This window comes from Lygodium microphyllum, chromosome 26 (assembly GCF_053477565.2).
Source record: "Lygodium microphyllum isolate KBCC chromosome 26, Lygodium_microphyllum_v1.1.10, whole genome shotgun sequence".
Classification (NCBI taxonomy): domain Eukaryota; kingdom Viridiplantae; phylum Streptophyta; class Polypodiopsida; order Schizaeales; family Lygodiaceae; genus Lygodium; species Lygodium microphyllum.
The window spans coordinates 7,202,044-7,217,356 of record NC_141160.1 but is presented as its reverse complement, the minus strand read 5'-3'; the positions used below and the strand labels follow the sequence as shown (position 1 = coordinate 7,217,356).

At 41.5% G+C, this 15,313-nt stretch overlaps 1 pseudogene; it reads right to left on the bottom strand.

Moving 5' to 3' along the window:
- Window positions 1-769: 769 nt before the first annotated feature.
- LOC148012977 (transcription factor TGA2.1-like) lies at window positions 770-3,306 on the bottom strand (annotated as a pseudogene).
- Between the last annotated feature and the right edge of the window lie 12,007 nt (window positions 3,307-15,313).

Genomic DNA, 15,313 nt, shown 5'->3' with positions numbered 1-15,313 from the left:
AAAGGAGCAAGAGAGAAGGGGTTTAAGAGGCCAAGAAGAGGGGGAGAGAGCTCATTTGTGTGTATTGAGTCAAGAGAGAGCTTGAGAGATAAAGAGAGCTATATAGGGCAATGCAAGCACAAATTTTCTCACCGATTCATATTCTTGCATCCCCAAGCCCTATAGGTATGCTCTAAGTGTCATTTGATACTTGTTGATCATAGTCAGTGTTGAGAAACGTGGACCTGGATATGGTGGACGCAAGTCAAACACACGATACATTATTATAATAAGGAATTGTAACTCAAGTGAATTAGGTTCAAAGATAGATTAGCTTGGACTCATAAACAAAATCTTGAGTGACTCAATTGATAGTACCCTTGCCTTGAAATAAGTGTCAAGCACATGCCTTTATAGCTTTTTGGATAGTACCACTTTTCCTCTTTGTGCTTACGGGATTTTAGTCATCTCTTCCTAGAGCATTCATCATTGCCTCTCTCTCATAAAAAGCCATTTATGGTCAAGCCTCTATGGGCATACATACAAGCATCATTTGCTATTCTCAACACCCCCCCTTAAATGATGAGTTCCTACCCTTGCTGGCTTTTGGCCCCCTTGCATACAAACATGGACCAGGAGACTAGCTCTTTGGCAGCATAGTCAAGTTAAGGCTTGAAACTTTACATTCTTGGTAGGGTTTTTACATCCACTATGGGAAATAAAATCTACTATGGGAAATAAGGATCCAATTTGGGAGGGTTTTTGTTATCGGCAGTGGAGAATATTTTCTTCAAATTTTTTTTGTGTTTCTTTCACACTCTTTGGTGCATGCTTTAATCTTCTTGGACTCCTTAGTCTTCATGCTCTTTGCCTTTGTTGTGATTCTTGTCCCTTTGTTGATGAGTGGTACTTCTCCTTTTTGCTTTATGATTTTACAAATGAACACACTGATGGGTTCATGGGCTTGGTTTGACAAACTCTCATACATTGAAGTTCGGGATACATGAATTTTTTGGATTTTATTTGGCTCAATGGATAGACAATCATTGGAAGGGCTTGACATGGCCATAAAAAACTTCAAAAGCTCAAATGGGCAAAAACCTCCCATCCACATGAAGCATCTCTTTGCAGGACTCTTCCACATACTAGACACGATATGAAATGCATATGCCTTGATAGCTACCCCCTTGAGGCGGAACAACTCATCATAGTGAGTCATACCATTATCAATGAGCAAGCACAAGTTGGTGTCACTCACATGTGCCGTCAGTCCAAATCTTAGCTCCTGTTCTGCTCTTCTACCCACCTCACACAATCCATATTGAATGCAACAAACACGATATTAGTGAGTTTGGGAATCTCCCAATTCCCATTTTTTGAATACTAAAAAGGTGGCACTCGGATAACATGCCCATAAGTTTCTCAAAACCATATGATGTGACCTATCATTGGAAAGCGCTTGAAAAATGGAATCTATTGAGCTATAGAGCACTCAATTTGGAGTTATAGTATTCAAGTTATAACAAATCCAAAGATTTGACCGCGTGTCCCAAACTTATGGGAAATTCCCATATTCTCCAATATGGTGTTAACATCTCTGAATTCATAGATCTACCCACATCTCCAAGTGCATATCCACCAACATAAACTCCCTGTTGTCTAGCCTGATCAAGCTCTTGTTCAATCTGATTTAGCTTCACTAGGCTTGATTCTAGTTGTTGGACATAGGATTTTTGCTCAGATGGATTTTACGAGTAGCTCCCCGGTTTTGAGCAAGCCTTCTAAGAACCTTGGAGTTTGTAAATTTTGAGATATTGTTATGATCAGAAGATCTCGAAGCAACAACTATGTCTCCACGGTTCTCATTTTCTAGCTTATCCTCTTTGATAAGTGATCGATCTGATCAATCTTTTCCTTTGACTTTTGAGAGGGCCTTCACCTCTTGCTTGTCTTTTTCCTCTGCTTACTGGACTAACTATCCCCCAACTTCTTTCACAAGCATGCCCTTAGCGTGTTGGTAAGCTACCCCCTTACTTAGTACCTCCAATGTGAACCTCACATCAAGTTTCTTGAGTAGCACCTCGAGTAGCACCTCCTTCCTTGAGCTCCTTCACCTTGTACAAGACAATGGATGTGTGGATGGATTAAAGAAATTGAGATGGAAATAGGATTTTGATGGCATCAAAATAGGAAGGATTTAAAGTATGCAGGGAAGAAGTAAGATGCGTCCACTAGCTATCTAGCTTAGCCATGGCTTTGATACCATGTTGAGAAACACGGACCTAGAACTCGGCTATGGTGGATGCAAATCAAGCACACGATACATTATCAAAATAATGAATTGTAACTCAAGTAAATTAGGTTCCAAGATAGATTAGCTTGGACTCATAAACATAATCTTGAGTGACACAATTGATAGTACCCTTACCTTGAAAGAAGTGTCAAGTACATGCCTTTATAACTTTTTGGATAGTACCACTTTTCCTCTTTGTGCTTATGGGATTTTAGACATCTCTTACTAGAGCATTCATCATTGTCTCTCTCTCTCATACAAAGCCAATTATGGGCAAACCTCTATGAGCATACATACAAGCATCATTTGCTATTCTCAATAGTCAGGACCCTGGTTGCAATATCAAAGTAGGTGCTTGGAGTATTTGATCAATTTTTTGCCTTTTTGGACGCCTGTCCCGCCGCACTTAAACACCATCTTTGGTATGTACTCAAATGGTCTGGAATCTAACTCAAATTTTTTGAGTAATTCATACGACAATAAAATCGTCCGAATCTGATACTTGGACTCAGACCTTGAGCCTCTCAACCTCGGACGTGACCTTGGATGCAACCTCAGATGGTTGAGGCATCATGCTTGGGTGAGCACTACAACTCGTACACTACAACTCAAACAAGTATACATAATAATATTTTTGGCACATCAAACCCATCCTAGGGTTGGTAGAGCCTGAGTCGAAGCTAGGTGACACCCCCATAGGCCTCTAGATGCAAATAATGGCTCATAGAGATGATAAACTCAAGAATCGTGACCCGATGGTCCAGAAATGACTAAGATCAGAGACCATTAGTTGCTTATCCTACTAGAGACCCAAATTAGCTAACCAAACTTTCTATCCCTTAGATCACGCATCTAGAATGCAGTAGAGATCAGAGCGGACCATCAAGAGTGGTCGTCACCCATACGAAGAAGCTATAATTAGTTGAAACTAAATGGTTGACACTTTCCAATTAGTTGAAACTAATTGGAAAGTGTCATATGCATTGCTTCCATTTACCTTGCACATCTGTATCACTTAAATACTTGGAGTGCATTGGAAAATCAAAAAGCTTAATTTTGCACAGTGCACATCAATAAGCACCACTTGAGCATTTGAGTGCATGTAACATTGAGAATTTTTTTGAATAACAAGAAACTCACACAAGATAGCATAAGTCAACAAAACCCACTAGTAGAAGAAGATCCCTAGATGCCAGATGAGTGACCAAGAAAACCAATCATTGAAGACTGAGAGGCTTGAGTTATCAAGCCAAGAGCAACAAAGACCAACATGATTAGGGACACAACTTTACTTGATCTAATAAACCTGACCAATACCCTAGTTTCTTAAGAAAGTGTCAACATGTCAAGAACTAGCACCGACCCTAGAGACAATGAATTCGACTTGGGGGAATTCCCAATCGATATCCAATAGCTTATAAGCTAGTATGACCTGTGAACCAGAATGGTGCATCATGGTAGACCAACCGAGGAGATCATAACCAATATCGAGAAAGAGAGAAAGCTAGTAAGAAAAGTACTACAAAGCATAACCACCTATAACCAAGAGCATCAAGCTTAGAAGCTAAGACAAGACATAGAAATGCGTGAGGTCCAACACATCTTGGCTCTCGCCAACAGAACTAGGATAGGACCAAATGTTGAGAGGGAGAGAGCACTAGAGGTGGATCTTACACTGAGCAAGCTTCTTATGAAGCAAATTTTAGATAATGTAGTTGACTACAAAGAGCAGAGCAGAGAAATGCTAGCAACTACATTGCTATTGGGGCTACAAATCACCCCAAACTCTAACCAAGATACCTGTGGTTGCTAAGTAACTCAACAAGTAGTATCAGCCCAACACTGTACAACTTTGTAGAGTAGTCTGAGAAAGTATGCGAGACAAATGACCTCACAAACCTTGCTCAACATGCACAATCTTTTAGACTTTGCCTAGGAGACAAAGAATGGAAGAAATACACTAGCCTAGATAATGCCGAATGCAATAATTTTTAATAACCTCAAGAATATATTCATTAAGAGATTCTCCAAGGCGGGATACTCCAATAACCCCATTGTTAGGTTGATGAATGCCATCAAAAGGGACAAGGAGAATATCCAAGACTACAATACTCGTGGTGAAGTCCCTTTGAGAGAATCCTCGTGATAGAATGACCTCATGAATGAGTAGTCTCCACTATATTCATGAATGGAATTAGAAGCAAAGGGCATTACAAGGCCTTATAGTGAGAAAATTGAACATGTAGAGGCATGTGCTAGCCAGGGCTTCAAAGAAGCCATATGTGTGGATGACTTGCTCAAGGAGAGAAGCTCAAGAGCCACAACTTGAGATAGAACTACCTCTAGATCCTCAAAGAGAGCTATACCCATTAGCAAAAGATCTAGCTAGAGCACATATGACAAGGGAAAGAGTGTTGACTAGAGCTAAGAGTTGGCGGGGACATGAAGCTAGAGTTGGCTAAGCTTCAAGAGATGATGAAAAGGCCCACACGACCTCATGTGCAATGCCTGAATTGCAAGGAAAATCACCTTCTAGCTAAGTGCATGGATCCTAGATTGAGACCATGTGCTAATTGAGGTAGGTTTGGCCATGGTGTGATGCATTGCAAATTGCTGAGATAACTCCCATACCCAAAACCACACAATAAATCATATAACCTAGCAAATAGGCAACCAAAATTCATAAGGCAAGCTCCATTAGCTCTCTTAGCACCCAACAAATCAAAGCCAACCATCCCTAGGATGCACATCAACCCTTTAGGAAAACCTAGACTACTTGGACCCATTGTGACCTATACACCAAGCGACACTTCAATAGATTATGTAGAGGAGCCAAATGAGGATGAAGCATATGTAAAACTTTACATCTCATATGACAAGAGGGTAACCCCATCTTGATGGATTTTGAACTAGTGCACATGATGGCATTAGGCAGGGGAAGCGGTAGAGGTCTAAGAGGACAAAACCAAGAACCCATCACATGCTCGTTGACTTGTGGTCATCCATGGCATATCTCATCTCGTTACCCCAAAAGGAAGCAAATAATCAAGACAAGGCTAACTAGAGATGTCCAGAATATGGGATCAAATGCTTGTACGCAGAGTGTCCTATGTGGAAGACCTCTATTAGTTTGACAATTGTGCTATCCGTACCATTGGGGCTGTTTAGAGTTGAGACACTTGATGGTGAGGCCATGCCAATTCCATTGAATGTCATGAACTGAGCACAAACTAAGCAGGAAAGTATTTCATTACCCAGACCTAGCAACCTTGATGCATCTTCAATAGGGAAGAATAGCCATAGGAGAAGGAGAAAGAGGGCTGAGGTAAGGGTCACACTGAAGATAGAAAATACCACTATATTACCCAAGGGAAAGCAAATCATGGATGCATAAGCGAAGGCATTTTCTCTCCTAAGATCGTAGAAAAGGGGAGTGCCAAGATTGGGGAGTATCTTGATTGGAGGCACAATTAGAAAGTAGTAGATAAGGTCAAGGAGTGGGTGAGAGAATCCCAAGAGCACCTAAAGGATGCTAAACCCATCATTGAAGACAAGATTGATGAGCTCTCTAGCATGAGCACACCAGTCTTGCCTCCATGGGTAAGATCAAGAGACACATTTGCCCTGCATGTAGCACCGTGTAGACAAAGCCTAGATGTCACAGGTAGGAAGACTACCCAAAATCATTGGCAAAAGAGTGTAGAGCTTGATGAAAAGCAAGTGGTTGGCAATCTGCTCACGACATTGATATCAGCCCCTATCACTCTACCTCTGGGAGAGCTCCTTAGGTAGAAACCAACACTATGGCAAGTGTTGAAGCAATGGGTAGAAGTACATGATGAGCTTGGACTGACTGACTTTCCTAAACATGATGCAACAATGCATATGCTTAACTTAGCCCTAAATTCAGTGTCTAAGTCCTTGCATGTAAACTCTTTTTGGGAAGGCATGGATAGAGGCTTTATAGAGACAGTCACCAGAGGGTTAATAGAAAGACATTAGAAAGCCTTTAGCTCAACTTAAATCATTCAAAACAATCAAGAATCCATAAACAAAAATCCAAATGCTCTCAAACTTTATTAATCATTATTCTAGCCTCTCATACAGAAGAAAAATAGAGCAAAATAGAACCTCAACAGAACCAATCAAATACTAACAGGACATCAACAAAACATGTCAAAATATCATGTCTCCACTATGAAACATCATGAGCTTCTTAAATGCACGCAGTCTTATTTGTTGTAGCATTAGCAGAAACCACAAGAAAGGTATCATAGATACGAGAGCAGGAGTCAGCGTACTCAGCCATACAGTCTTGGGGTAACCCACTTGTGGAGGCTGCAAGGTTTAATGTCACGTTGGCTAACGGGATGAAGGTTAGACCATTTGGAGTACTAGAAGATTGGCCCTTGAAGATAGCAAGAGTTTAGTTCTCAGAGAAGATTGGGGTAATAGTCTAATATTCTTAGGCAACATATTGGAAGTTGTAAGAGTAAAGATGGACACCTAGAAGACCATGCCAGTTGACCTAGATGCCATCTTTGCCATCTTGAAAAAGGAGACTCACAAGTCAGAATTCCTACAGGCCACTAAGAAAGTACATCCCTTGCCCTAGTTATGAGTGATATTGGATGCATGTGCTAGTCACCATCGATCTAATGTTCTGAGTGCTGCGAGGATAGCCAATGAGTCCCACAAAGCCACACCATCTTAGTTGCCAAAGAGTAGGACCACACCATGAGTACCACTCTACATGATGGCTAGGAACTCTAGCAGTCGACCAACACCTCTTTCTTTCCATGTTCCATCTTACAAATTCAAACTCAAAGGGATTCTTGAGCACTTGATGAGAGCTAGCTAGTAGCCCAGCTCCTACCAATCTCAAACCCCTGAAGGACCTCATGGAGGATCTGAAGTGGCAGTGGACCAAAGTGCATGACTTGAACCTATTGTACGATTGGGCACTAATCAGAAACAAAAATAAGGCTAAGAGTGGAATCCTAGAAAATGATGAGTAGTTAGAATATGATTATTCAAATGACCAACAGCATGAAGACTGCTACTCTACAAATGAAAAAAGTAAGGAAGAGACTGAGACAATAGAGTATGATACAGAAGACCGAGTGATTGAACAGGCACGAAGAGACAAAAGAGACCGAGAGTGCTTCAGGAAGTTCAAAAAGGGCGACAAAGTAGTGATATTGCTAGGAGATAAGAGGCAAGGAGACATGCAAGCAAACCAACAGAAGGGCATGCTAAGGTCAAGGAAGTTAACTTAATAGGGAAAGGGGAAAATCCTTGACCCGTATTCATAGCAGACGACCTAACTGAGAAAGAGGAGGCTGATCTCATCGTTCTCCTGGGAGAGTACATGGATGTGTTTACTTGGTCCTTAGATGAAATAAAAGGAGTGGATCCAAGGGTTGTGACTCATAACATCCCTATGACTCTCGATGCAACACCAGTTAAGCAGCGACCATACCCAATGAATCCAAAGCATACACATGCCATTAAGGAGGAGATATATAAGTTGTTAAAGGCTAGATTCATCTACAAAATTGATCACACACTGACTAGGTTCCACCTATAGTAATTGTCCTGGTGAAGAAGAAAGGAAAGATTTGAGTGTGTGTGAATTTTAAAAAGGTCAATGTTGTGACTAAGAGGGACAACTATCCACTATCCTACATGGAGCACATGCTCTCAAAAGAGTAGCATGAAAAGAAGCCTACAATTTCCTAGACGGTTTCTCAGGCTACAACCAAGTGCATGTGCACCTTAATGTGCACCAACTACCTTTCAATGCCTCATATGTGCCATCTTCAAAGTCATACTTAGGTGAGAATTGGAGGTGTTTGTTGAGATCTATGTGTCCACTCCAGTTGGAGGGAGAACCTAGAAAACTTCTCATAGTCTTTGAGTAATGTAGACTGTATAATCTCTCTTTGAACCCCCTAAAGTGCAATTTTCAAGTAAAATACAAATGTATCCTAGGGCACGTAGTGTCTAAGAATGGCATTGCTAGAGACTTATCCAAAGTCAGAGTCATTGTCGAACTACCATGACCTATGGGCTAGTAAGCACTCAGGGGTTTCTTCCACCACTTCTTCCCTCTCTATATCTCCCATAGCTTCCTGGATTATGGTAGTTGGAATGCCCACGAACCCTATGTTGCCTGCTTTGGCAGCTACTGGTTTCCTTCTTGCTTCTCTATGTTATGGAAGCCAAGACTCCCCACTTGCTACTAGGGACCATGGCTAGCATTTTTTCTAAAGACTCAATGGTCTTATGCACATAGTCGTTCTAGTCAATTTCATCTAAGGATCTAGCTGTGTAAGGCTCTTGAGCAGTGGTACTCCAATCCTGCTCCATCAAAGCATTGTATCTCTGGCTAAAGAATAATGTGTGGACCATTTTTGCATGCAATCTGATGTCAGGGTTAGGGATACTGGCTAAACCAATCCTATCATTTGTGTACACATGGCCCCTTTCCATCCCCAACATGTCATTGACGTCTCTCTTTGGCCGCTTCTCGGGCTTGTCCTAGAGCCCTTTCTACCAATTCAATAGACTCAGCTCAATTTCTACTCTTGGAGTCTCCTCTCCCTACCTCACTATCACTGTGCCATGGTTCATATTGGCATCAAAGGATTGCAAGAACTCCATGCACTTTCTACAATAAACAATGGCTTGGCCAACCTTCTCTAGATACTTGTTGAGGTTGCACTGGTTGATGATCTATTTCACAACCTACTCCTCTATCACCATGTCTTCTAGGTTTTGAATTCTTCTATATTTGAGCTAGTTAAAGGCTCTTGTTTCAATATCCAGTCGTATTTGGCCTACTCCTCTTCTGAGAATGGAAGCTTGCTGATGACTTTCGGCAAAAAGATAAGAGGATTACTGTTGAGATGGCAAGCTCAACACGTGAGGACATTGATGATGGACCGCCTGGCTAGATGAGTCCGCACGTCTACATTTAGCACATTGGTGGTCATTATGATACTCACATGGCCATTGACTTATCACTTATTATATTTAGTTTGTTACACCTACCTACAGCTGGCAAAGATATAACGCCAGTCGATTAGTGTAGTCGGTTATGCACTGTTTGACTTAGAAGGCCACTTTCCTTTATATTGTATCTTATCTATACTTTATGTACATTTTATAGTGTGTGGAAGAAGAAGAAAAAACCAGCAAGAAAACATTTTCGCATCCATCTCTCTTCTTGTGTTCTTGAGTGAGCTTCCTCTTGTGTATACAGTGTGTTTGGCGCAGCAGCTCAAGCACATCCCCCCATCACACGATTCTTGACATGGTATCAAAGCCATGCCACTAAGAGAGGTTGATTTTGAAGGTTGAAGTGAAGGAGAAGAAGCAAGGTTTGAGCAAGCAAGCAACGGGTAAGAAGCTCTCCCATTCTTCCACTCTCTCTCTTGGATAGTGCCTGTGGAGGCACCGGAAGCAAGGTCAAGAAAAAATCTTAGATTGCTGTGATTTGGTGTGCAAGTAGATCACTGTATATTCTGCACATTAGCCCTTTAGGCCCTCCCATAGTTATTTTGGGCATCTGAGGCTGTTTCAAGACCCATTTTAGAGCCGCAAGGTTGCGGACAATAGTTTCAGGATACACTGTGATTTCGGCTATATTGACCAAAAGTAAGTGCACAAGTTACAGATTGTGAATGTGTAGTTTTTGAGGTGTTTGCAGGAAGCAAACATAAGGTTTATCTGCAAACAGATTGCAGATTACATGTACTATTTAGCAATCAGTGAAAAAGGTTGCTTGGTGTAGTGTTGTGCACGTGTTGTGAAAGATTGGAGAAGACTAGCTTGTTGTGTTGTATCATTGTTTTGGGATAATGGCAGAGAATAGTGGAAATCCCATTATTGAGAAGCTCGACAAGAACGACTACCGTTCATGAAAGTTCTGTGTGATGACAAGAACAACTACCCTTTATGAGTTTGTTTCAAGTGAAGAAAAGGAGCTAGAGCTGGATATCCCTCTGACTACAAATGAATTAAAAGCATGGAAAGAATGGAGTGCGAAAGACAAAAAGGTGATGTACTGGTTATCTGCAGTCATTGATAATATGATGTTGGGACATATCAGGAATGTAGAAACTTCACATGCAGCTTGGATAATTTTTGAGAGCATGTTTTCAGTAAATACAAAGATACGAAAGATTCAACTCAAGCAAGAGTTGAATGCCTTGAAGAAAGGGAAAATGTCTGTAATGAGTATGTGTTGAAGGTGAGGAGCATTGCAGATGCTTTAGCAACGATTGATGCAATGTCGAATGATGATGATTTGGTTTCATCCACTCTGAGTGGCCTTAACAATGAGAAGGCATGGAAATCATTTGTTACTTTAGTATATGTACATAAGCCATTTCTAGATTTTGATGAGCTGATCTCTCTCATGATTACTGAAGAGATCAATATGTAGAGTGATTCCTCTGAAAGAAATGGTGAACATGTCCAAGCATTTTACTCGAGTTCAGGAAGGGGACATGGTAGATCCTCTTCAAGAGGCCATAGTATGGGACATGCTGGTGATAACCAACAAAACACGTTCAATCAAAAATTTAGTGAAATGCAGGTTTCTAGAGGTAGAGGAAAATTTAGAGGCTGGGGGAGCTCTAGAGGAAGAGGTGGATGGCAGAACAGAGGCTCTGGAAATTCTGCTATTGTTTTCCATTATTGTGGCAAAATAGGACATATTGCAGCCAATTGTTATGCTAAGAAGGATGATATTCGCAGTGGTAAATTGCAGCAAGGAAACTATGCATCGTCTTCACGACAGAATGAAGACAAAAATGAGCATATGTTTGTTATGCAACATATGATGAATGCAGTTATAGGAAAGGGGACACATGATGATGTATGGTATGTCGATTCATGTGCATCTAATCATATGACCAATCATGTTGAATGGTTTGGAGAGATGCAGGAATTACAAAATCCAGGTTATGTGCAAATGGTTGATGATTCATGCCACCCAATTTCACACATTGGAAAGGTTCCCTTGTCCTTGTATGATGGCCAGACAAAGAGTCTAACAGATGTATTACATGTACCATCAATTACAAAGAATCTAGTGTCAGTTGGCCAAATGGTAGAGTAGGGGTTGCAAGTTCGATTGAATGCAAAAGGTTGTTTTGTAGAAGACTTTAATGATAAGTGCAGGTTGGTTGCAAAAGGAAGTAGAGTTGGCCGAATGTTCACTTTAGATGCTGAAATTCTTGCAATGGATGCTGCTATGTATGCTAAAGGAAAAGGAGTATTTGCAGATATTGAAATATGGCATAAACATATTGGACATGCAAATGTGCAAAGGCTAAAATTAATACAGTCAAGAGGATTGGTTACAAGGTTGCCTTCTTTTAGATTTGCAGAATTGCATAAAGTCTGTGAAGCATGCCAGTTTGGTAAGCAGGCAAGACAACCCTTCTCGCATGATAGAGAAGTGAGCATAAATATACTTGATGTATTATATACAGATGTTTGGGGGGCTACACAGAATGTATCTCTTGGTGGCAGCAAATACTTTGTCACATTTATTGATGAGTGTTCAAGGAAGCTATGGGTATACTTCATGAAGGCAAAGAGTGATGTGTTTGAGCACTTCAAATCTTTTAAGGCAGCTGTCGAAATAGAAACAGGATTAAAAGTGAAGTGTTTGAGATCAGATGGAGGGGGAGTGTACCTCTCTAATGAGTTCAGTGGCTTCTTGAGGACTCATGGGATAAAGAGACAATTTACTTGTAATATTTCCCCCCATGCTCCCCCCGTGCCTCCCCCCAAAATAACCCCCCCTTTTAATTCAATTTTTTCTTTGAATTTTTTTCACTCTCCCTCTCTCTCCCTCTGCCTACTGCATGGTGGGGAGAGAGAGAGAGTGTGTGTGTGTGTGTGTAAGTAATGAGTGGGGGGCATGTAGCCCCCCAAGTGGGAGGGGTGGTGGCCATACCACCCTCCTCCCCCCTCTTAAAAAAAGGGGGGCCCTCCCCTCCCTCCCAAAGCGTAGCCCCCTTCCTCGTCACCTGCCTCATCACACCCCCCCTCCATCTGCAGAGCAGCAGCAACGCCCCCTATGGCCATCGTCAGAAACCCCTCCCTCTGAGAGAGAGAGAGAGAGAGAGAGAGAGAGAGAGAGAGAGAGAGAGAGAGAGAGAGAGAGAGAGAGAGAGAGAGAGAGAGAGAGAGAGAGAGAGAGAGAGAGAGAGAGAGAAAAGAGGGAGAGAAGAGAAAAGAGGAAAGAGAGGAGAAGAAGAAGAGAAGAAGAGGAAGAGGGACAGAGAGAAGGAGAAGAAGATAAGAAGAAGAAAAGGGAGAGAGAGAAGGAGAAGAAGATAATAAGAAGAACAGGGAGAGAGAGAGAAGGAGAAGAAGAGAAGAAGAAGAAGAGGGAGAGAGAGAGAGAAGGAGAAGAAGAGAAGAAGAAGAAGAAGAGAGAAGAAAAAGGAGAAGAAGAAGAAGAGGAGGAGAGAAAGAGAAGGAGAAGAAGAGTAGAAGAAAAAGAAGAAGAGGAATGGAGAGAGAGAAGAGAGAAGAAAAAGGAGAAGAAGAAGAAGAAGAGAAGAGAGAGAGAAAGGAGTTTGGAAGCTTCCAAAGCATCTTCTTTAGGAGATGTTTCACCCGCAAGACCCGGCTTAATTTTTCCTTAATCCGTGGCCACATCGATTCAAGCGCAAAGGCCATGAAGATTGGTGGGAAGCTGCTTGACAATTTGTAAGAAATTCCTGCGCATCTAATAGCTATCCCCGCACACAAAGGCCACTAGATTTTTGCAAAAGATGGCACCCAAGAGGCACACAACTAGCAACTCTGCATGTGTTTCTACCCAAGGCGAAGGAGTGGCTGCTAACGGGGTTTCGATTATCAAGAATCAGGTCCATGATCCCGCACTCCTTGTCAATGAACTCAATATGTTAAATCATTACGTAACCTCGTATATACAGAGTTCATGAAATACGTATCAAATAAATTCATAGGGAATTTTTGCATTAGACACTCTCATAAAAATTGTTTCATTGCATTGTTTAAGAAGGTTCTCTTGAATTTAATAAAAGAGTCTAGCACATGAGTTGCATGAATATTTGCAAATATGCGGTGATTTCATGGAAGTCAACTGCCCTAATAGAACAACTCAGTATTACCTTCGTGTCCCAAATATATTAATTATGCTCCATTGTGTATTGAATTGGAAATGGCGTATCCTAGGGTCTTCTCTTGAGATTGATAGTGAAATGCATAAAGTATCACAGTCATATTAGATACATGCAAGGAAAACTTCTACATGCATGGGAAAGATTCTTGCATAAACAAGCAACATGTTAAGTCGCATGCATTGAAAGGACCTTCGCATGTGTCGTACAAAACTATTGCATGATCATGAAAAGATAAGTGCATGGAAGGGTAGACATATCTTAAGGGTCTTTCTCCTGATTTGATTTGGAAAATCAAGTGATATGGTTGTCGCATCCATACTAGATGCATACGAAGAAACTATTGCATGCATGGGTAATATCAAGATTACACGCATAGAAAGATTGCATGAAATTAATGTGCATTAGAATGCTTGAATTCATGCTTTGTACATTGGCCTTGAAATTGTTGAGTAAAGTCAATACTTGTCTTAATCAACGTAGTTAGACAAGCTCAAAGAAAGGGTTAGAAAGGGGCAAATATTAGTGCATGTGAGTACTATTGAAAAAGGGGTTAAGATCAGGTATTCTTGTATCACCAAAAGTATCCTTGATCAAATAGGGATCTAAGGAAAGATCACATAGATACTTCAAGGGATCTAGGAGATAACCAGCAAGTTAACCAACCAAGAACAATGGGGTTGTCCATGACCTATTTTTACCAAGAGACCTAAGGTAAGGATAATTTAGGGTTGACAGGGTACAAACCCTAACTTGAAGATAAAGGGAAAGAAAGCAACCTAGCTTGCCAAGCCCTTGGGATCTCGCCAAGTCGCGAATGTTCCAGGATCAAATGATGGGAGCATTCGGGAGAAAGGAATCACACCTTAGTAGTTGGTCGTACAAATGGCCTCCGAAATGATCGTGATTTTACACTTGGGTATATTGTTTGAACTTCTTTGCTCAAGAAACTAATTCAAGGAAAAACACTTAATGCTTCAGGTTGAAAGCCTGGAGGGAGAGGAAGGAACATTTACCTCTGATTGTCTACCTAGCCCTATCGAAGGGGGTTGTTAGCCACGCCGGGTGTATGGACCTAACCTGCCACGAGAGGTCTCTCCGTGGGTACTGCTTGGAGCGGGAGGACGCTTGGGTGCCAGGGGAGGCTCTGGCTATACATTCCTTGCCTCCGGACACCGCACAAGAGGCCGACATGACTCGAGATGGGATCTCGAGGCACGTATACTGTCTACGGATGGAAACTTGGAGCAACAATCCTATTGATTGCTGGGATAGCCTTCGGGCAGGATACTTGATGTACTCCGAGATTATGATAAATAAAGATCAGATATTTGAAAAAGGATCTTTCTTGACATTGTTTTTGAGTCAATGCCTAAGTTACGTGAAGAAATCTGTGTTTAAACTGGTTAATTAAGGAAGCTGCTTTTGCATGTCAAACATAATGTGATAGGTAACTAGATAACTAAGCAACCCGAGGAAAGTGCGGTGGGGATGTGACTTGGGTCCATCCTACGGAAGGGTGGTCCCAGTTAGCTGGGAAATTTTCTCAAAAGATGAGATAATGAGACTATGAAGACCTAGCATTAGTAGAGTTAGAATTTTGATTTATGTTGTTTTAGGGGAAAGGAATGAGACTATGCCTTATGGTAGAGAGGTTGAGCTTCACATCCCTCTCATTTCCCATTATCCATGAACCGAGTGCAGCATAAGTCCGCTTCGACTCTATTGTTCTTACTCAAAGTGGGTCATCTGGAGCTCGACGCTAGCTACTTCCTAGAGACTTTGCCAATAGGAAAGGAACCTTGACTTTAGGTCGATCCTAAGTGGGAACGGCCAGACACTTCCGCTCGGGGCAGACTTGAAATAC